The 21,391-nt window shown below is 46.3% G+C and overlaps 1 long non-coding RNA gene across 1 annotated transcript; it reads left to right on the forward strand.

Moving 5' to 3' along the window:
- Window positions 1-392: 392 nt before the first annotated feature.
- LOC141240336 (uncharacterized) lies at window positions 393-21,139 on the forward strand. The gene is made up of 3 exons (XR_012305586.1): window positions 393-475; window positions 2,291-2,434; window positions 19,358-21,139. It is a non-coding gene; the product is annotated as an uncharacterized lncRNA (long non-coding RNA).
- Window positions 21,140-21,391: the final 252 nt, after the last annotated feature.

Below are 21,391 nucleotides of genomic sequence, written 5' to 3' on the forward strand. Positions count from 1 at the left end.
TCATCCCGCCATCTTGCCAGGTATAACCCATGGCTGGCTTGTCACCGGGGGTCACCGCCGCGCTGCTCGGGGGCCTTTTAGGCCGCAAACCGGAAGAGGGCCGCAGCGCAGGCACGCCCACTTCTGGTAGGCTGCGGCTCCGGCGAGGATTCCTCCTGGGGATCGGAGAAGGAGCCTCAGGCACGCGCTGCTCCCCTGGCTGCAGAGGTCCCCGAGGGGGCTCCTGGAGCTTCTCCTGCTCCGAACCTCACCTGCTGGTGAGTAACGCTCCGGCGGCCGTGACCGCTGCAGGCCTCCCTGAAGCTTCTTCTGCAGCCGACGACTGTGCACAGGTCACCCGCAGCTGCTGCTGCACCAAGTCTGCCCCATGGATTGCTGAGACAGGCCGCGCTAGGTCCAGCAAGGCCACAAGATCTGCCATGGCTCCACTGCAGGGTCTGGTCTGCTTCAGCTGCGATCCAGGAAGCAAGAGGAGGTAACTGACCCCTGCCCTTCCTTATATCATCTCTTGCTCCTCCCCCCACCTCTTCCCCTCCAATCAAAACTCCCCACACTACTCCTAATCCCTTATTCAAAATTTTAACTCCTTCACTCCCACCCTCCTATCTTGTCATGTGGCCTATACGCCCTATGGGGCTCCCTGGCCTTCCTTACTAATGGTAGAGGGAAACTTACCCTTGTATACTTCGCCTGCCCCAGCAAGAGATTTTCTAATGCCTGGATTGCTTGGAGTTCCCTGTCTGTGGTAAAAATAGAATTGGTGGAATTTATCATGAAACATTTCTTAACAGTTTTTGAATAAAAAGATTTATCTTTAATGGCTCAAAAATGGTTAAAATTTGCTGCGGGTCTCACACACACACAGTCTGGAAAACAACAAGGCTATGTGATCTGATCCATAGATTATAATGGGTGGGTGAACACCGCGGATATAACCCGTACGTGAAACACTGTCGTCTGAATGAGGCATTGACGCGCCCCCGGGGCAATGGGGTACTCGGCATCCGGGCCTGTGGATGCTGGTGGGGGATATCACGGTGGCTGGCCCGGTCCGTGGCCCAGAGTGGTCAACCAAAAAGGGGGATTTGTAACTTGGATAGGAAAAATATAATAAATAGTTTGTGACGCCACCTGTGGTACCTGGTAAGGATTACCAGCGCTGCTGCAGACCTCCGGGGGGTGATGGGATGGCAGCTGAGGTGGAGCGGCCCCCGGGGCCGTGTGGAGTTTGATGGTGGTGATGCTGGGACTTGTAGTGCAGGCGGATGGCGCAGCAGAAGTAACTGACAGAGTCAGGGGATTCGCTTCAATACCTTTACTGGTGCGGATGTCAGGTACGGTCCAGGGTACTCAGTAGGATGGGTGCACTTCAGAACTTCTCCCCAGTGAGTGGGTATAAGGCCTCCTGGTCCGTGTCTGCCTCTCTGTATGCTCCTGGCCAGCCTGCAACTGGGCCTAGCTTATGTGTCGTGTTGTTCCTTCACCTGTCGCTCGGTAGTAGGACCTTCTGCTGGCAACCACTATCCCTGGTAAAGCTGGGGCCTTCGTGGTACCTGATCCTGTAATGGGTCTAGCTTCAGGTCGTCGAGGGACTTGTAGTCCTGGAATGCCGGTGAACCCTACTGGGTATAAAGGGACCCTGTAGGCACGGACCTGGTGTCCGGTTTGTATATCGGGGTGAGCCTATGAAGCTCCTCTGCCCCCTCAACTTCTCTCTCCTTTCTCCTCTCTGCCGTCGGCCACACTCGGGGCCCTCAGAACTTAGCAGCAGACGCGCTGCGTCTTCGCTGCTCTCAGCGTCAGCACGCTCTCTGACTCTGACTGAACTTCTCACTGACTGAGCTGCCTGGCTCCACCCTCCATATATATATCCCTAACAGGCTCCCTCTGGTGGTGTGAGGTGGAAGGGTGGAGGTGTTTGTATGTAATGAGGGCCTCTTGTGGAGAAGTCCATCCATGCACCCTGGGTCCTGTGGTACCTGTGAACAGCAGGGTGCCACAGCATGAGGGGAGTCTGATTAGGCATTATTTCAAAAGGAAGTCTGGGGTTTGTATTACAGAGGATTGTGGTCAGGAGTCTGCATTAAAGGGGTTGTTGGACAACCCCTTCTTGATCTAAATGTTTGGCCATAATAAAATTAAAACGCCTGAGTATAGGTGAGTATAAGCTTTTTTATTTTATTGGGGCCAAGCGTGGGGGTGAAGGAGTTGTCCAAGTAGTGGACAACTTCTTTAAGAGAGAGTCTGGTTTGGGTATGGATTTATGAACTCTGGTAACTGTATCTTTTAGGGCTCTGTTCCAATCCGAGTTCACAGAGCTGCAGTACTGAAAGGAGGGACGGAGCCACTGATTACACAGGAGGTCACTGACCATAAGTTTTTCCTAAGAAATCAAAGGTCAAAAGCAGCAGACACTGAAGAAATGATATAGCAGGTAGGCATCAAACATGTAGAAGAGACTTAAATGTTTATTTTTTGCCCAATTTATATAAACCCTCGTCATGATTCATATCGTCTAAATAATACTAACTGCATCACTAGGATAGGTTCATAATTAGTATTACGCTTCCTACTTCCATTATATCTACAAACTATTGCTCTTCTTATTTTCTGCACACATTGTTATACTTGGGGCTCACTGTATATTACATACTAGGGATTTTTTAGGCTGCAGGGGCCGTTGTTCTTTTCCCCATGGGAGATATTGCATGCGTTATGTTGCACTTATTGTGTGATAATGATTATTTGCTGGATATGTTATTGCAGATTTACATGGCTTTGAATGTGTTGTGAACATGGGTCAGAATGATTCTCGCTGTGGCATAACTTGAAGCTCATGGGCCCTGATGCAAAAGCTCCAACGGGGCCCCTAGTTATTGCAAATCTTCAATAGTAATGGTCTTTTCACATGGGCCAAAGGGACCTTTGAGGCCCCTCGGCTCCAGGGCCCGCGTGCTATTGCAACCCCTGCACCTATAGTTACTCCCCTGGATTGTAGATGTGACATCTATTTTGTCATCATATTGGGGAGAAATCAAGTATCATGGTCAAATTGGCATATTGCTATCACTTAGCCAGCGTAGGAATTCAGGAGAGGCAAAGACGGCTAGTCACCCATGTGGGAGTAGAGAAATAGGTAGAATAAATAGGTCATATTCCCTATTTAACCCCTTCATGGTGCGACCCTTTTCTGTTTTTGCACTTTTGTTTTTTACTCCTCTTCTTACCAGAGCCATAACTTTTTACATTTTCTGTCAATATGGCCGTGTAAGGGCTTGTTTTTGCGGGACAAGTTGTACTTTTGAACGACACCATTGGTTGTACTGGAAAACAGGAAAAAATTCCAAGTGTGGTGAAATTGCAAAAAAAATTAAATTCCACAGTTGTTTTCTGGGTTTTTCTTTTACCATGCTCACTAAATGCTGAAACTGACCTGCCTTTATGATTCTCCAGGTCATTATGAGTTTGTAGATACTAAACATGTATAGTTTTTTTTTTTTTATTTAAATGGTAAAAAAATCTAAAGTTTGTTAAAAAAAAAAAAAAAAGTCACCATTTTCTGAGACCCGTAGCGTCTCCATTTTTCGGCTTCTGGGGCTGGGTGAGGGCTTATTTTTTGCTCACCGAGCTGATGTTTTTATTGATACCATTTTGGGGTAAACCTTGGGGAGACTAGAAGCTGCAATCATCCGATCGCCTGTGCTACACATAGCGCTGTATATAGCAAAAATGTTCACTTGCATCCCTGCAATGACAACTGTAGGGGTCTCCTGCAGACACCGGGTTGTCATGCCAACCCATCGACGATGCGCAGTCATGTGACATGGGCGCCGATGGGCGGGTCTTGTGACGCTCTTCCAGCGGAGCCGTCTTAAATGCCGCTGTCAGAGATTGACAGCGGCATTTAACATGTTAATAATCACGAGAGAATCGCGATTCCACCCACGGCTGTTAGGAGCACATGACAGCTGATCAGATCCGCTGTCAAGTCCCCGGAAAGGTGCGGGCTCATCGTCGGAGCCTGCATCTAAGGCGAAGACACGTCATGCGCCGTATATGTACGGCGCATGTCATGAAAGGGTTAACAGGACAGGCTTAGCCTTTGGTGTGACCTACTGATAATATTATTTAGAATCTGATAACTGTGACCGAATTGTTGGCCAAATGATGCTTCAGTTGATCATTTGGCCGACAACCATCTTGGCCGTCTCTCCCATACACGGAAGCGCTCACTTGGCCGAGTGCTCCTGTGTTCTCTATGAGAGAAACTGACAAACATCTCTGTCAGCAGCTTATCTCAGAGAGAATGAAGTGATCGGCAGTCCAAAATTGTATATGCCCAAATAATATCTTCCCTGACCAGTTGATTGGCGCGCCAATATGACGCGCCACATGGGCCCTGGGGTACTTGGTGCCGGGCTGGTCGTTGCTAGGGGAGATGTCATAGTGGCGGTGACCTGGTCCGTGACCCAGGGTGGTCAATAAAAGGGGATATTTACAGGGGATTTATAGTTTTTATATAATGTTCGTGACGCCACCTGTGGTATGTGGCTAAAGGGAGCCGCCGCTGCGGAGCAGGTCCTCTGGAGCTGATGTTAGTGCAGCAGAGTTGGTTCAGCTCTCCACAGGCAGAGCTTAGCTCCAGGGTAGGAAATGGTGATGTTGTACACTGTGTTCCAAATTATTATGCAAATAATATTTTCTCAGATTTTCCCAAATTACCTATATGAATTGCAGTCATTGTAATTTTCCAGTCAAATAACTATTAGAGTACAATTGAAAGGTTTTTGTACAAACTGCCTATGATAACAGTATATTTAAAAAAAAATAAAACACTCAAACTGCACTCAAAATGCATGTTCCAAATTATTATGCACAGCAGCGTTTTCAACCTTTTCATTTTAATAAAGAACAAAAAAATGGTCATTTTTGAAATTATAAGCATTAGCAGGTTATTACAAACTGAAATCAAACAGTTTTCAACTCAAAACTTTATTCTAGGTGATGTTACATTTGCACATAGGACCCCTTGTTCGAAAGGAGCTTTTGAACTCTCTCGTCCATTGAATTTGTCAGGTTTTGGCTGGTTTCTGCTTCAATTGTTTTGTATGAGGACAGAATACCCTCCCAGAGCTGTTGCTTAGATGTGAACTGCCTCCCGCCATCATAGACACTCCTTTTGATGATGCTCCAGAGGTTCTCAATGGGGTTGAGGTCAGGGGAGCATGGGGGCCACACCATAAGTTTGTCCCCTTTTATGCCCATAGCAGCCAGAGATGCAGATGTGTTATGTGCAGCATGAGACGGGGCATTATCATGCATGAAAATGATCTTGCTGCGGAATGCACGGTTCTTCTTCTTGAACCATGGCAGGAAATGCTGTTTGAGAAACTCAACATACATTATGGAGTTCATCTTTACCCCTTCAGGGATCCTAAAGGGGCCGACAATCTCTCTTCCCATGATTCCCGCGCAAAACATTACTCCACCTCCTCCTTGTTGGCGCCATAGCCGTATTTGCATGGGGTGTCCATCAACCAGCCATCCTCCTCCTCCACTCCATCCATCTGGACCATTGAGCGTTGCACAGCACTCATCGGTGAACAAAACAGTTTTGAAGTCAGTCTTCATATATTGTTTGGCCCACTGGAGCCGTTTCTGCTTGTGTGCAGTGGATAGAGGAGGTCGACAGGTTGGCTTACGCACAGCTGCAAACCTCTGAAGGACCCTGCATCTTGTTGTTCGGGGGACGTTGGAGGCACCAGCTGCTTCAAAAACTTGTCTGCTGCTATGACAAGGCTTTTTTGCCACTGCTCTTTTAACCTGACGTAATTGCCTGTAGGAAAGTCCTCAATTTTCCCTTATCAGCACGCACACGTGTGTACTGTGAATCAGCTACATACTTCTTGATTGTGAGATGATCACGATGAAGTGTCTTGGCAATGTTGATTGTAGTCATGCCTTGACCTAAACGCTCCACAATTTGTTGCTTCTCAGCAGCCGACACATCCTTTTTCTTTCCCATTTTGGCAGAAAATGTAGGCTGCTTAATAATGTGGGACAGCCTTCTTAAGTAGTCTTGCCTTTCATTGGACACACCTGCCAAACTAATTAGCACAAGTGTCTGCTATTGCTTACAGTGATTTAAAGAGCCCCGACACACATCACCATCAATGAGTTTAACTGACAAACAAAAAAATTCTTACTTTATCACCCCTAAACACTTTTGCTGTGAAGTGTAGTGCAGGGAATGATGGCGCAGTAATAAGTCGCAGAGACAGTGGGGTGCCGTCTTCCGGATTTACTCACAGTTCTCACTTTGCTCCTGGTTACAACTGCAGATCATAACTTCCCACGTTGTCCTGTGCTTACTCAGGGAGGGGTACAGCAAACCCTCAGGTACCTCCTGAGTACATAACAGGACCCCCTTCTGTGTGTTCCTTCTGGCTGTCTTCCTACACCTCACACCCAGTGTCGCAATCCAGTGACCGCGGACCTTGTCGGGTGACGTTTTCTCTGTCCCCTGGGTCCTCTATGGCCACCTTTTCGGTGAAATAGATGTGGCTTTTGGCTGCAGCACTTGAAATGCTGCACCCTCCGGTTACCTAGTTGAATATTGCAATTCTCACTAGTTAGGGGCCGGTCCCCTCTGCGACCCGCTCTCTCCACCGCCTGGTAGATTTGGGTGTACGGGTGGCCTCCAGCACTGCTCATACCCCTGGGATCCTTTCTTCACTCCTGGAGCCTTCCCTCTGCTCCCGTTCCTTCCTCTTCTCCTTCTCCTGGGCCTCCTCACTAGGCCCTCCTCCTGAGCAGAGCTCCTGCTCTGACTCTCTCTCTGACTCAACCCCCTCAGAACTTCACTCACTCTAGAATGTTCCACCCTCTCTTTCATATTGCTCCTTACTGTGCTCCCCTGAACTGCTTCCTCTACCCACACCCACTACATGGTTCCCCCTACTTTGGTTCCCCCAACTCCAGCCAGGGACAGGGCTCAGCAGAGGAGCAGCGCATTTTGCCCCTCCTGCTGGTCTGTAGTAGTGTAGTGTTGAATGCAGGTGTTAGGATTCCGGGCTGTACTCCTTCCTTACCTGAGAGTGAGATACCACACCTCTGGGTGAGATGCAGTACCTCTGTGGCGACTGAACCCGCAGGGGCGCCACACATACATATGACGCTCCCACTGGGCCGTGGGGTACCCGGTGCCGGGCTGGTAGATGCTGGGGGATGTTACAGTGGCAGTGACCCGGTCCGTGACCCAGGGCGGTCAATAAAAAGGGTTATTGATTGGGGATTTATAGTGATTGTATAAAGTACGTGACGCCACCTGTGGTATGCGGCTAAGGGAGCCGCTGCTGCGGAGCAGGTCCTCTGGAGCTGATGTGAGTGCAGCAGGGATGGTGTAGCTCTCCACAGGTAGAACTCAGCTCCAGGGCAGTGTAGATGTTATAGGTTATGCTGGGCGTTGTAGTGCAGGGGTTGATGGCGCAGCAATAATCACAGAGACAGTGGGGTGCAGTCTTCCGAGTTTACTTACAGTTGATAAGTTCCTCCGGTTACAGGGTCCGGACTACAACCTCCCACATCGTGCTGCGTTCACCAGGCAGGGGTTCAGCAATCCCTCAGGTGATTCAAGAGTGTCTGACAGGACCCCTTTCTATGTGCCTTCCTCAGTCGTCTTCCTGCGCTGGCTCTCGCCCTCCTGCCCTGTGCCTCGCAACCAGTGTCCCAATCCGGTAGCCTCGGGTCTTGTCGGGCGACCTGCTGTCCCCTGGACCCTCTGTGGCCACCTTTTCGGCGACATAGTTGCGGATGTGGCCACTGCACCTTGCAAGTACAGCAGCCTCCGGTCCCTAGCTGAGCCTTGTAGTTCTCCACTAGTTTAGGGGTCGGTCCCCTCTGCGGCTCGATCCCTCCACCGCCTGGCAGATTCGGGCGTACGGGTGGCCTCCAGCACTGCCCGTACCCCTGGGATCCCTTCTGTTCCTGGAGCCTTTCTCCTGCTCCCTCTCCTCTCTCAGTCCTGGGCCTCTCACTAGGCCCGCCTCCGAAGCAGAGCTCCTGCAGAGCCTCTGCTCCACACACTCTCCTCCTCTGACTGGCTTGTCTTTCTAAGATGGTTCCCTCTTTTATATCACTCCCTCACCAGTGCTCCCCTGATCTACGTCCTCCACTCACACCCACTACATGGTTCCCCCTCGCTAGGTTCCCCACCACTCCAGCCAGGGACTGTGCACTCCCGTAGGAGCAATCTCGCCCTGCCCTACTGAAGTGGATGTGTTGGATGCAGGTGTTAGGGTCCCGGGCTGTACTCCTTCCTTACCTGAGAGTGAGATACCACACCTCTGGGTGAGATGCAGTACCTCTGTGGCGACTGAACCCTCAGGGGCACCACACATATTAGAGTGTAAGGCATACTTATTGATATGAATGCGTCGACCGACTTTAGACTTATGTATGGGGGACTGAAAGCTGCATTTACACCTAAAATACAGCTTTCAGTCCCTTCTAAAGAGGCAGCCAATCACACACAATAAACAAGCTAAATGCTCATTTATCGGGTGAAATGATCTAGATGTAATGATGCAGATAGTGAGGATGCAGGGATAGTTAACCAAAGCTATTTATTTTCCTACCACAGAAAGAACGTTTAACTATAGGAACACATGGTGATGCAGGTATATGGAGACAACTAACACAATCTTAGCAGTAATGACAATAAAAGCAGTGTAATAAATGCAATATCTTACTCTATGTTCTATCTGCGTGCAGTCTCATTTCACAGTTAAACGACTATTAATGTCTTTAGCTCAAAGAGCGTCACTGCCAGCGCCAGGCTTGTAGCTGTAATATGCGCTTCAAGCGCCTTTGATTGTTATACTGGCACTAACGGGGGACACCGGTACTTTCCGCTAAGCCACAAGTGCCTCATATGTGAGTCACTTAGTGGGTTCTTCACACTGGCCACCCTCGTTCGTTTCTGAAGTGCAGAGCGTACCGTTCGTCTACGCTTGAATTAAAGGCCTGGTTCACTTGGGTCTTCTCGTCAGCACGGCAGACGTCCTGCTTCATCCAATGACCACCGTCTGATCTTCGGTGCTTGACCTGCGGCATCTTGACTGGTGAAGACTGGGGTTTGGGTCTTGACCAACCGAATCTGGGCTTAAATCAGCCATTATCTGCTGTGAAAAATCCGAGCTCGGCATATGAGCCTGCATTAAAGTCAGGGACATGACCTTTGAAGTACATTAACGTCATAGGTCGTGAAGGGGTTAATGTCATTACCTAATCTCTTTTCTAATATACATTACTTAAAAAATCCCTATTGTTCACTAGACTATCTGACTCCTTTTTTTTATTTTTTTTTTTATCTTCTTCCTGTTTCACGTTGCTTCGTTTGAGAACCCCAAGTGCATACTGGGATTTACAAACAAACCATCATCAGGGAGCAGAGGCTGCCGTCATTGCAGTAGCGCCTGTCCTTTCCCTGAATTAAGAGCCGTCAGTGATGTCCTTTTCAGGGTCTGGGCTAGTTCCTCCTCTACTGAGCATGCGTCTGTTGTCAACATCATCCCACACTGATAACATCACCTCCACCTTCCTGATATAGGGCCACATGGCTCATGTGTTTCGCTGTGACCACTGCACCCTAGTTGCACTCTTGTGAAACAGTGTAAGGCTATGTGCCCATGATGCAGAAATGCTGTGGATTTTTCCTGAGCGTTTCTGCATCTCTCTGGCAGAAAAAACGCATGCGGATTTTACATGCGTTTTTTCTGCCAGGTAGAAGCGTAAGTGAAGCTTTTTTAACATGCGATTTCGCATGCGAGTTGTGAAGCACTTTTCTAAGCGATTTTAGCATCACTTGGAAAAGTGCTTGACAACTTGGTCACACTATAAATCCATGCAAACGGCATGGATTTATATAGTGTGACCAAGTTACGATACTGCAAATGCAGCATCAATAGTAAAAAAAAGAATACAAATGGTGAAAAATAAAAAAAAAACATATACTCACCTGGCCCCTGATCTCCTTCTCCGTTGCGTCCGGTGTCTTCAGCGGCTCGCGGTGGTGTAAAAGGACCTTCCATGACGTCATTTAGTCATGTGACAGGTCACATGACTAAATGACATCATGGAAGGTCCTTTTACCACCGCGAGCAGCCGAAGACACCGGAGAAGGAGACCGGGGGCCATCAGAAGGTGAGTATATGTTTATTTTTTATTTTAATTCTTTTTCAACTACAGGTAGTATGGTACCCGGGACTGAAAGGGAGTCTCCTCTTCTCCAGACACAGGTACCATCTGCGCATTGAACCGCATAATATCCGCATGTGCACATGTAGTCATGCGGATGTTATGCGGTCCAATACAAGTCAATGGTGGCTAAAACGCCGCGATTCCGCAAAATTAATGGTAGTGCTGCGGATTTTTCCGCAATGATAATCTGCAGCGGAAATTTCCCAGCATGTGCTCAGCAAATGCGGATTATCATTGGGGAACATTGCAGACCTTCTACCAAGCGTTTTTTAAGCGTTTCCACGGCGGAATTGCTGCTACGGAAGTGCTTAAAAAACATTGTGGGCATCGTGGGCACGCAGCCTAAGGGGGCTCTCTCTAGCTACCACCTCTCTAACATGCTGTAGCCTTGCTGACCATGCATTCGTTCACAGATAATCTCCAGGTCTGGCTGACACAACTGACACCTTTACAAAATCATCACTATCCCGGAGTCAGTATGAAAAAGGTCCTGAGCTCAATGCTCCCACACATTATTCACATCTTTAAATTTGCTATGACTGAGATAGCTGCTGCTAGTGCCCTTACTACAGTGCCTGACAGAGCCAACCAACAAAACTAGGCTTTTGTTACACGCACGACACTAGGTTCAAATAGGGCGAGACGGGTTTCATAAATTCATTGGAATCTTGGGGGAACCGTTACTCAGGGCAACCATAGGCTGCAGCTTCTCTCAGGCACATGATAGATTCAGTTGCTGACCAGACACATCTGACAAGAGTCTTGTTCAACAGTTTAACAGTGGAATTTAATCTGAAGCATGGCCAGTGCAGTTCAGGGATATTACAGCAACAATCTTCATTACAGCACAGTTTCATAAAGCAGGCACAGGAACCTCAGTCTCTTCAGTAGCATAATTCAGCACAAATTAGATCTCTTGGCAGCACACTTCTATACGTAAACAGCAGGCTTTTCCTTCACAAGGACTCACTAGTACACAACATTCTTTATTCTGCATGGAGATGGAGGGGGGAGGGTTTGATGAGGAAGATGATCTCTGTGACACAATTCCTTCCATTCCTTATCTTCCTGCCCGATGGTAGATTTCCTGAACTAACAGTGCAAGGTATCTGACCTGTGTTGAGTTTCACCCTAGACTTGAATCCTGTTCTCTTTCCTGCACTTCTGTGAGATACAGATCACATACCACTTCTCCCTTTGGCTGCAGCCAGAATAGTAAACAAGTTCCCCACAATCCCCCTGGGGCTCTGCTAACCACTCCCTGTCTCTTGTGACTGTGTTAACTCTTATAGTTGCTGGATCCTTTTGAAGCAACAGCACTATTTCTGCATGTCACACTTTCCCTTCTTTTTTAATGTCGTTCTCGATATTCGTTTTAATTGGTCAAGCTGACCAATTCTGAGACAGTGCTAAAAGTTGAATAACTTTATATACAAATTGGCATTGTCATATTGGCATAAAATTTACAAACATCAATAACAACCTGTTCTTACGACCTTTTGCTTGTAGAACTCCTGAAAGAAATACACAATTAAAACAATCAGCATCTCTTCCGCTGGAGGTTTTCATACGTCTTCAACCAGCTCTCTCTCTCACTAGGCCAAAACAAGTCTTTCCACCAGGTAACATTGTCCATAATGTCTCTCGGTGGTGAATACCACTCAAGTGAGCTTACCTGGTCCGTAGGCAGAAATACCTGTTTCCAATGGACAGTCCTTGGCACTTGACTCGGTTCACCGAGTGTCTCATATGTCAGCATCACAGGCCTCCTCACTTCTCGAGTCGACATCCTCCTGGTAGGTTGTTCCTCAGATACCACGGGTTCCTCGGTTGCAGGAGTTTCTTCTGCCACACTCATTTCTCGAACTTCCTCAAATGATCTTGGAACTGCCTCTGTAAGTTACTGTACTTCTCTTGAATCGTTCGTTTCCACCTGGTCTGGTAATTCTGCTACTCCTAAGTGTCGATCGGTCTCTTCAGTGAACGGTGTTAGATCATCAAATCTGAATTGGACTATATCTGTACTCCTTGGTACAAACTCTGGAGCCTGGGGACTTACTTCACTCTCCTGAGGATGGTACATCCCTCTCCTTGCCGGTCCGAGAAATACAACGGTGTGTTCTTCTTCATGTGAACTTTCAAGATCACTATCCATCTTCGGAGCTTCAGTCTGTGGTGGTCCCTTAGTCGATCTCGGACGATGTTGTTCTACTTCTGGAAAGTTTTGTTGTGGTGGGAGATAATCACAGGGTAGTAGTAAATTCCGATGGACTATTCTGGTTTCCAATCGGATTTCATACACTGGACTGTCATCGGCTTTCCTCCTTACGACCACATACACCTTGTCTTCCCAGTACAAACAAAGTTTTCCCGGACCGCCTTTTGTTCTTGACTAGCACACGGCTTCCCAGTGCCAATTCTGCTCCATAACATTTTCAGTCATAGTACTCCTTGCTCTTGCTCTGTCCTTGCGTAACCACTTTGGACGCTATGTTGTATCCCTCTGCCATCCGTTCCTTCCATTTCCGAACAAACTCTGGATATGTTCTGTAAGTCTCTGATACTGGAGTATCGAACATGATGTCGATTGACAGTCTTGGCGATTGACCGTACAATAGAAAGAAGGGTGAGTAACCCATTGCATTGCTCTTTGTACAGTTATAGGCATGTACCACTTTTGACAGAGAACTCTTCCAGTCTTTCTTCTCGTCAGCTGTTAAAGTGCGCAACATCGACAATAATGTCCTACTAAAACGTTTCACTTGTCCATTACCCTCTGGGTGATAGGGCATTATGTGGGATCTCTGAATCCTACAGTACTTTCCTATCTTGGCAAAGATCTGGTTCTCAAATTCTCTTCCTTGGTCATGGTGTAACCTCGTAGGGAACCCAAACCTCAAAGCAAAATCATTGAAGATCTTCTCTGCTGCTGTTCGACCCGCTTTATTGGTGGTGACATATGCTTGAGCAAATCAAGTAAAATGGTCCATCACCACCAAGATGTATTCGTCACCACCCTTGCACGTCTCGAGATGTAGAAAGTCTATTGAGACCATCTCAAACGGATACGTAGTTTGGATGTTGCCCATAGGTGCCCGGGTTGATGTGTTGGGACGTTTATCTTTCAGACCCCCACACTCCCTGGTCACGTATCTCTCAATATCTCACTGCATGTACGGCCAGAAGAAACGTTCACGGATCAAGTTTGTTGTCCTTTCCACTCCCAGGTGTCCCATGTTTTCATGGAGTTCTTTTAAGACCAATCTACGAAATACTCTGGGTAGTACCAACTGCCGGTTTTGACCTCCTTTACGATACAGGATACCGTCTTCACTGAGGTAGAGCTTCATCCATTCTTTAACTAAAACAGATACTGCTGGTGACTCATTATCTCTCTCCCATTTACTTGGAAACCAATTTTGGTCCACATAAAGTAGTATTCTACCATTTATCTGATCTTCCCGTTGTGCTCTATGGATTTTTCCTTTTGGTAGTCGTTGAATAGACAGGGGGTAATCTTGTTCTCTCGCTTTTATGGTGGTTTCCACCGTCAACGGACACCACAATGGTGTGTTGTCCTTTTGATAAGCTTGTACTGCTTGGGCAGTGCTCTCAATTGCTTCCAAACTGACTTCCTCTGAGCTTTCTTGCATGAACTGATCAGGCTCTAGTGGGATTTTCCACAATCTGTCAGCATCCGCCTTGCATTTTCCTGGCCTGTACTTGATGCTGAAATTGAAGTCAGCTAGTTCAGCGACTCATCTCTGACCTGTTGCATTCAGTTTGGCTGTAGTGAGGACATAGGTCAAAGGGTTGTTGTCAGTGTATACCTCAAACTCTTTGCTGTAGTAGAGATAATCTCTAAATGGTTCACAGATAGTCCATTTCAACTCCAGGAACTTCAATTTTCCGGAATGTAGATGGTAATTCTTCTCGGCGTCTGTCAACGTTCTAGAACCTTAACCGATGACTCTCAATTTTCTATCTTGATGCTGATACAGGGCAGCTCCCAGTCCAACTTGAGAAACGTCACAATGAAGAACAAACGGTAAGTTGAAATCAGGATATCCCAAGATGGGTGGTTTTACCAGGTAGTCTACTAGTTCTTCCAATACCTCCTGGTGGTCTGCTGTCCAGAGAATGGGCTTTTGGGATGAAACGGCGTTGCTTCTTTTAAGCCCAGTTCTACCCGCATTCTTCTTTTTCTCCGTGGGTGTTGTTGACTCTGTCGCCCCCCCCCCACCAAGAGGAGGTATAGTGGGGCGGCAATCCTGGAGAAGTTCCGAACGTAAGTACGACAGTAGGAGGGGAATAATAATATCTACCTCAACTCCCCGACAGTTGAGGGCCGCTTGTCTTTTAAGGCCGGTACCAGAGCGATTTCTGCTGGGTCTATGGTATATTCTTCTCCGGACACAATTTTCCCTAGAAATCGGACTTGCCTTTTGAACAGTTCACACTTCTTTGGGGGTCAACTTAACTCCATATTGTTGACTTGATATCGTTGTAATACGGTCCTCACGTGTTCAACATGCTCCCAGAAAGTTTTTCTGTGTACCACATTGTCATCCAAGTACAGCTGGAAGATATTATCCCTCAATCCTTCTAAATATGTCTCCATGCTCCTCTGGAATTTTTCTGGAGCTGAACTGAGCCCAAACGGTATGCAGATCCACTCGTATATCCCGCATGGTGTGATGAATGCTGTCAAAGGTCTACTGGACTCTTCAACAAACCCTTGATGGTATGCTTTACCCTGATCGAGGACAGAGAACCAGGTACTTCCTGATAGGTTATCCAGCATATCTTGAATCTGTGGTATCGGGTGCTGATCAGGTACTGACTTTCGGTTTAGTTCCCGGTAATCACAGCAGAGTCTCAACGTACCGTCCTTCTTCCTAACACAAAGAATAGGAGAGGAATAAGACGGCTTTTACTTTTGGACCCAAACTCTGTTGATTAGATCTTGTAAATACTCTTTCACTTCACGGTGTAATGGTTTTGGCACAGACATGTAACTTCTGGTTACTGGGGTCATGTCTTTCAAATTGATTTCCAACTGCACCAACGGGATACCGCCTATATCAGAGTCATCTTTGGAGAATGCATGACACTCTTCTCTCAGCATCTGTTTTGCTACCGCTCTATCTTCAGCACACAAGTGTTCTAGGGGTACTGGGGGATCCCAGGACCCCGAGGTGGGTCGTGCAATTTCCTCCCCTGGTCAACTCCTGTTCCTTGGTGGGGAGACTGAATTCATGGTAGACCCGTGGGCGGGTCTCACACTGGCTGAATATACAGTTTTAACGGTTTCAATGTGACCCAACACAGTCTTTGGATCCCTTGTTTCGTAGTATTCATCACCGGTACTTTCACTCGAGTAAACCCACCAGTAGGAATGGTAAGCACAGTCTCACCTTGAACTAGGCCTTCCGGAAGTTCTGATGAGTCTTTTGGCATGAACAGTCTTTTCTGAACTTTTCTTACCAGTTCTACCTGGACTCCACACCTCACCCCCACCATTTGGTTTGCAGGAATGATGTTTGGGCGCCAGCCTACCTTGACTTCTTTTAGGTTCATTGTATTCTGTGCTTTCTTTACTCTATGAATCACATTTTCCACCACGACATTGGGTATGGCAAGCAATGTGACAGTTGCATCCACCACCAGCGTCACTGACTTGTGTTTCATGATGACCTCACTGATTACATTATAACCCAGGATAGGATCCTCTTCCACGTTCTGATCACTGGTCACGAGAAAAGGTACCAAAAGCTCAATGGTGTTGCTGTTGTTCGTGGCCCTCAGTTGGAAAGTCACTTCCACCCAGCCTATGAAAGGGACTTCGGTCAGGTTGACTGCTTTGCCGTGGAGTTCCACTGGTCCTAAGAGTTTGAAGGCACGTATGTGGCAGGTAGCGCCTTCTCCATTCTTCATTTAAAAGGCTCGCTTGGGCTCCTGTGTCCCACAGTGCTGTTATCAGGAGTCCATCTAGCTGGCACTATATAAAGCATCTTTCGCTGATTAGGCCGATGATGCTATCTTTACTGACCGAGGAATCCTCCTCCCAGGAGTTCATCATTTGACCTCCACACTGGGCATTAAGTAACTGATGCCCCTGTCTCTCTTGCAGCTGTTGTAGACGGAAACACACTTGGGGATAGTAATGACGCAGCTGTTTTAGCTCATATGCCGTTCTGGGGTTTGGTGAGATTTGGATTTGCTTCTGGGACCTCCTCTGTGTCGTGGTTACCAGTCGCCCCTCTCTGGCAACCTCCTGTCTTTTAACCCAAAAGACCATGACCATTGGCATTCCTTGGCATAATGTCCTTCCTCACCACATCTTAGTCAGTGTACACATACCGTACTCTGATTTGATGAACGGCACGCTTCACAAGCCGGGTATCTTCTGTTTTGGAACCCACTCCTGGGTCTGAGGGATGCAGGTTCTGTTCTGGAATGAATCAACTTTTTCATCTCAATCAACTCAGCTCGCAGTTCTCCTATTACTTCTTCCCAGTCAGCGCTGGCGGTCCTCTCTTTTGTTGGTGCTTTAAGGTTCCCTCTCGGAGGTGGCACTGGAGGGTCTCCATGATTATCTTCAGACTGGCCACTGGGGGTCTCCAACCTCAGCTGACTCATTTTGGTGATTTAGAAGCTAATTTAAAAAAACATCACAGTATAAGATAATGCCTTATCAACACCAGGTCTGATTACCAAGGCATTGCAGGATGCAGCAAGCCTCCATGATAAAGGCCGGGGCAGCACATGTGCAAAATACTGAGGCAGACAGCCACTCACTAACCTACCAATTCATGGAGGGGGTGACTGTGTAGTATTATACATGCACACCGATGGAGTTTGCATAGGGCACCAATCACTCAGATATGTGTGATGCACAGTGTCTGGCTTGCAGCCTATTGATGACGCCCATACTATTAGATCAGGGGGGCTGCCCAGCACTATATACGTGCACCCCCACAGGACAGACGCCCCAATTTACCCAGCCAACACTAAAGAGGCCTGGCTGCATCCTGCACAAAAATGTGTAAAAAAGATGAAAAATAGTGTATAAGATAAATACACCACATGAGGTAAGGGTCGATATTTTGACCAAAATACGCAAGCTCGCAACCCAGCATCAAGGGTCCCCATACTTGCGAGTCCTAACATTAAACATTAAAAATATGCAAGCTCCATCGGTGTGCGTGTGCACGTATAATACTACACAGCCACCCCCTCCATGTAATCTGACCTGGTGTTGGTAAGGAATTTGTCTTTTACTGTGATATTTTTTGATTTAGGAGCAGAGCCTTTCTTTATCTTTTGTTCGCTCTCTGACTCCAAACTAGCTGCCTCATTCATTTGTTCAATTAGGATTTTGTCCAGAATGCCAGGATCTTCTAGGTACTGTTTCAGCTGCGACTTGATGTATGTACTGATTAACCCTGTTCCCAATGATCTCAAGAACTTCTTCTGGACTAGTCCAGCATCAAACCTCTCGTCCGCTTCTACATCTCTGGATGCAAACAACAGTCTATCCTTCAGTTCAATTTCTCTGCACAAGAAACTTTGGGGTGATTCATTATTTTTCTGTGAGAGGTTAATGAGTCGGTGGAACAATTCTGAAGTACTCTCTTCTTTATAGTGCCCTTTTAAAATCATCTTCAGTTGTTGCAAGGTCAATTGACTCTTCATTTCTAGCATACTACAGAGGTTCATTCCTGGGCTGATCACTTCACCACCCCCTCAACGATTTCATCTGGCTGGTAGCCTTTCTGTAAGCCTGCATCAATCTGGTGAAACAAGTTCATATAAGACAGTTTCTCTTTCTGTTCACACTCTCCAATCTTTCCCAGGATCTTGAATTCTTTACTTATGGTGATTTGTGGTGTTAGAGAGGACTGTCTTCCTGATTTATCTAACCCGAGCAGGTTAAAGGTTCTGTCTGAGTCTGTCACCCGTTAAGAGATTTTGGTCGATTCCTGCAGGGCTGTTGTTAGGGTTTTGAGTTGTTCTTTCAATTCCCGTAGTTCAGTCTGCGGACAGAGATTCCCGCTTTTGGTAATTGGTGCCGTCCCTCCATCCTCCAACTTCAACCTGGTTAGAAACTGTGTTAGCTCCTGGAGGCATGTCCCCATGACGTCTTCAGCTTCTTTCTCCCCCAGCTCATCCATTTTTGCATTAATGGCAGCTAACAGTTGCCTGCGGTTGTGTGCTTTAGAAATCTGTTCTTCTGACATCTTTATATGCTACTGTTCTTAATTCTTCGCAGGTTAACTGAAGAAACCGCTCACTAATTCTGTCTATTTGTATTTCAACATCCATTGCTGCTAGTGAGTTTTCTTTAGGGATGGTCCCCTTTAAGTGGTGTAGCAGAGTTAAGTTGAGGTGCTGTGCTGCTGTATTTTTCCAGACATTTTTCCTCTTCTCCCTCTAGACATTAATCCCCGCTCAGTCCTCCCCATATGGGCCACCAATGTTACACGCACACCGCTAGGTTCAGATAGGGCGAGACGGGTTTCATAAATTCATTGGAATCCTGGAGGAACTGTTACTCAGGATGACCATAGGCTGCAGCTTCTCTCAGGCACATGATAGATTCAGTTGCTGACCAGACACATCTGACAAGAGTCTTTTTCAACAGTTTAACAGTGGGATTTAATCTTAAGCACGGCCAGTGCAGTTCAGGGATATTACAGCAACAATCTTCATTACAGCACAGTCTCATAAAGCAGGCACATGAGTTCATATCACAGCTACTGATGATGACTAAACAGCTCTGACTGTTTACTTATGTTAACCTATCTAGGGAATGCAGAGTGGAGGATAATTACCATGTCCTTCCTAGAGGCTCAGATGATCCTGGCTGTGGATGCTCATGTGATGCTGTGCTGATGCATCATGGTACTGATAGCAAAGTATACAAGAAAAACTTCTTTGTGAAATCCGAGGCTAAAGAGAAGCAAAGATGGGGCTTAACTGCAGGAAACTGAGTAAATTTTATATAAAAGAATTGCAGAGTGTGATAAACTTGGTGAGGGGTATAGTAGCTGGATTGCGTCTTTCATCATGAATTTTTTTTTTTTAATTCCAGACATGCTTTATTATCAATACCAATTTAACACTTCTGAAGACATTACAGAAAGAAGACATCAGAAATCAATACAGAGATGGATTTCGTACAGATGGCGGCATTTGATGAGGCATGTTGGCCAATGAAGTTGATATGGGAAAGAATTAACCATGCATTTACATCAGATTCTCCCCGAAGTCATTTGGGTTCCAAAAAGGAGAATATATATGGGTTTTTAGCTCGAACAATGAAAAATATTCTGTGGTCTGGGACACTTTTTGCTCATACTGGAAAGTGAAAACTCCATTCGGCCCTGTTTTACATTTCATTGGACCTCTGTTTATTGATGGAACAAGTAAAGGATTATATGTACCACCATCACTTACTGTCATTGTATCAGATACACATATTTTAATGCCTGCTCGAGCTTCAATGGTGGATGAAAACATTTTAAAAATTTCCCGTTTTGTTATAAACTCTATATAATACAGTGATGTATATGATAAACACATTTGATTTATAAAGGTGTTTTACTTTATATATACTTTGTTGCAAATTTACATTTTCCCCTACAGGTGTTCATATCTCTTATGTAGGTATCTCATGTTAGAAAAAAAATAGTTAATAGGAGTTATATGCATTTACATGTTGTTATAAACATCAATTATGCAGTCATTTTCTTCATTTAAATATATAGTATGGCACCCTCTTGTGTTCAAAGTGTATATCAATGTGCAGGCGCAGTTAATGTGCTTAGTGCTGCTGGACATGCATGCTCGGTCTCTCTCCTCTGTTTACTGTAGACAAGCCAATAGCTGTCTGCAATGGTTCTCAGGTAAAAAGCCGAGCTTTAGCAATAGCCAGGGGCGTACATAGAAATCATGGGGCCCCATAGCAGAAATTCTAATTGGGTCCACCCTCCCAAAAAAAAAATAATTGTCAGCGTCACAGAAGACCATATCTCACAACTTTTCAGCCTTTGTATAGTCATTTTCCTCCTGCTGAAGTCTTAGATTCCTCTTTCAGTGCCCCCATAAAGTATAATGCCAACAAAAGTGCCCACCAAACACAATATGATACCCCCACAGTGAATTCCTCCACATTAGCCTCCACATGCACAGTATAATGACTCAACTGTACCCCACCTCAATTCCTAAGGTAAAGTATGGTGACCCTAACACAGTATAATCCCCCAACTGTGGCCCTCACACAGCCCTCCATGCAGGATAATGGGTCTACATACAGTTTAATTGCCCCATACTATATAATGGCCCTCCAAACAGTAAACAGTATAATGGCCCCCACACAGCCCTCCACACAGTATGATGGACCCCATGCAAACCTTCATGCTGTATACTTTCTTGCATACAGTATAATGGCCCCCCACATAGCCCTCCAAATATTAAAATGGTCCCCCACATAGTCTTCCATATAATGTAATGCGACCCCTCATAATCCTCCATATAGTGGGATGTATTAACAGAAGCATACAGTCTAGATCACGTGAAGTCATTATCGGTCTTTACTCCTCTTTGGTCAGACCTCATCTGGAATACTGTGTACAGTTTTGGGCACCACATTTTAAAAAAGACATAGACAAACTGGAGCAAGTTCAGAGAAGAGCGACCAGAATGGTGACTGGTCTGCAAACCATGTCCTATGAGGAACGGTTGCAGGATTTGGGAATGTTTAGCTTGCAAAAAAGAAGACTGAGAGGAGACTTAATAGCTGTCTACAAATATCTCAAGGGCTGTCACATTGTAGAAGGATCATCTTTATTCTCATTTGCACAAGGAAAGACTGGAAGCAATGGGATGAAACTAAATGGGAGGAGACACAGATTAGATATTAGAAAAAACTTTTTGACAGTTAGTTTGATTAATGAGTGGAACAGGCTGATACAAGAGGTGGTGAGTTCCCCTTCAATGGACGTCTTCAAACAGAGGCTGGACAGACATCTGTCTGAGATGATTTAGTGAATCCTGCTTTGAGCAGGGGGTTGGACCAGATGACCCAGGAGGTCCCTTCCAACTCTACCATTCTATGATAATGCAC

The sequence above is a fragment of the Phyllobates terribilis genome, unplaced genomic scaffold (assembly GCF_046119375.1).
Source record: "Phyllobates terribilis strain yellow unplaced genomic scaffold, ASM4611937v1 Scaffold_852__1_contigs__length_604992, whole genome shotgun sequence".
NCBI lineage: Eukaryota > Metazoa > Chordata > Amphibia > Anura > Dendrobatidae > Phyllobates > Phyllobates terribilis.